At 56.3% G+C, this 2,500-nt stretch overlaps 1 non-coding gene across 1 annotated transcript in view; it reads right to left on the minus strand.

Annotated features, from left to right (window-relative positions):
* Positions 1 to 66, minus strand: part of LOC124773181 — a 1,909-nt gene extending 1,843 nt beyond the window's left edge. Inside the window, exon 1 of the ribosomal RNA XR_007014511.1 lies at positions 1 to 66. This exon is cut by the window's left edge and continues 1,843 nt beyond it. This is a non-coding gene — a ribosomal RNA (small subunit ribosomal RNA).
* Positions 67 to 2,500: the final 2,434 nt, after the last annotated feature.

The raw sequence follows: 2,500 nt of genomic DNA on the forward strand, positions 1-2,500 counted from the left end.
GTACTGAGACATGCATGGCTTAATCTTTGAGACAAGCATATGACTACTGGCAGGATCAACCAGGGAGCTGCGTCAACTAGAGCTGAGCAGCCGGCCGCCCGGGAGTGTGTCCCGGGGGCCCGCGCGAACACGCAAGCGTCCGCTCAATCATTCTGCAAACAGGAGGAGGCTGAGCTCCCCTGCACAATACACCTCGAAACCCTCTCAGGTCCCGGCGGCGCGCAGCGCCGTCCCAAGTACTTGGTCGGGTTCGAGAGAGGCGCAATCGCCCGGAGTTAGGCGAGTAGACGCTTTCGGTGCGACCACCCGTGCTCCCAACTGAGCTTGCCGCTGCCGACAGAGGCCCGGGAGCGTGCTGTCGTGGCATTGCCGGCGGGAGACAACACGCGCCACCTACGGTGACCGGCAGCTCCAACGCCAGCGCCACAGAAGGACAAAAGCCCCACTTGGGTGCCGAAGCGAACTCTCCCAGCACAGCGCACGCGCCAACACATCCGCACAGCTGCGATACAAACCACCAGCGAGAACCGCTGGGGCGACCGAGCAGCAGACGGCGTCGCGGCGCCGAGCGCCGGGCGGCGGCGCATCCTCAACGCACACAGTCCTCAATCGGACCAGCACACTGAAGATGTCCACCGCGCTTCGCACCGGGCCCGCGAGGACCTACTTTGGCCGCACGGCGCCGCGCGCAGGGTGCGCCGGCGCGCAGCTGCGACGCCTGCCGCGTCCGTCGGCCGGCGCGCCTGCCACTGGCCGCCCCCACCAGCCGGCTGTAGCGCGTGCGCCCACGCACCGCGCGGCCAGCACGCCGGGAGGCGCCCCCTCACCGGCCGGGGACGGTCCCACCCAGCCACCGCCGCGTATCGCTTCACACCCAGATGCCGTTCAGTTTCGTCGGCATGGTGGGTATCGCTGGAACAACCGGTTAGTACCTCAACCTATCGTCGCCATCACCGATTCACCCCTAGCGAGAACAACCGCACCACAACAGGTTACCATTTGTTCATTTGCGTAACTTCACCAGAAAACGCAGGCGTCCATCGCCATTTGCAACTTCAACGATTATTGCATGCCTGTGTCAGGTGTCACGCCACACTACGTCTGCCCACATACACGCAACAAAATGTGCACGCCTAGACAATACGTGGAAGGTGGCCCCCGTACGTATGCGATGTCCATTGCTCGAACGACTGTCAACCGGCCTCTGTAGCATGTCGCAGATATGGAACGCGGTGCACCATGCCATCACGGTGTGTGAGGAGAGACGACTAGGTCCGAATACATCAACAGACAGCTCATGCTGATCGCCATCCACGGCGTCCGTTCCTCCCACACGTCTCTATGGCGTACCACACTGCAATCCAGCTCTCATAGGGAGACGACACGTAGCTGCGTGCACAATATTTGCACTGTATGGTCCGCCGTTTTTGGGCGCAGTCGTTGTGCGGTCACACATGTGCCACGATGTATCATTCAGTACATAAGGACGAATGTGCAGTACAGATTGTGGTTCACGCGTACGACATCAGCGGACAGTTGACACAGGCCGCACCACAACGTAGCCTGAGTACGTCGCATGCGAAGGGCATTGAACATGCAAACTTCTCACCAACCAGCTTGCGAAGGCAGGGGGCAAGGTGGGGACGTGGGGAGGGGCGGCATGTACGTCCTGCTGCCATCCACATTACAGTGTACAGCAGGAGCATGTGGAAAGTGAGCAAGACTTGCAAGGTGTTTAACATGAAGCGATACACAGGGGTGCGGGCAGTGCGAGTAGCGAACTATATTGCGAGGGTTGCGGGTGGGCAACACTACAGTAATTGAACGAGTCGTATAACAATTACAGAGCAGGTTTAGGCGACAACGTGGGTTACGTTAAGGCGACAACATGGGTTAGGTTAAGGCACAACATGGGTTAGGTTAAGGCACAACATGGGTTAGGTTAAGGCACAACATGGGTTAGGTTAAGGCACAACATGGGTTAGGTTAAGGCACAACATGGGTTAGGTTAAGGCACAACATGGGTTAGGTTAAGGCACAACATGGGTTAGGTTAAGGCACAACATGGGTTAGGTTGAGGCACAACATGGGTTAGGTTAAGGCACAACATGGGTTAGGTTGAGGCACAACATGGGTTAGGTTGAGGCACAACATGGGTTAGGTTGAGGCACAACATGGGTTAGGTTAAGGTACAACATGGGTTAGGTTAAGGTTCAACATGGGTTAGGTTAAGGTACAACATGGGTTAGGTTAAGGTACAACATGGGTTAGGTTAAGGTACAACATGGGTTAGGTTAAGGTACAACATAGGTTAGGTTAAGGTACAACATAGGTTAGGTTAAGGTACAACATAGGTTAGGTTAAGGTACAACATAGGTTAGGTTAAGGTACAACATAGGTTAGGTTAAGGTACAACATAGGTTAGGTTAAGGTACAACATAGGTTAGGTTAGGTTAGGTTAGGTTACACGTTGTTGTACGGAAAGGTGTAGGGGGGGGGG

The sequence above is a fragment of the Schistocerca piceifrons genome, unplaced genomic scaffold (genome assembly GCF_021461385.2).
Source record: "Schistocerca piceifrons isolate TAMUIC-IGC-003096 unplaced genomic scaffold, iqSchPice1.1 HiC_scaffold_948, whole genome shotgun sequence".
Lineage (NCBI taxonomy): Eukaryota > Metazoa > Arthropoda > Insecta > Orthoptera > Acrididae > Schistocerca > Schistocerca piceifrons.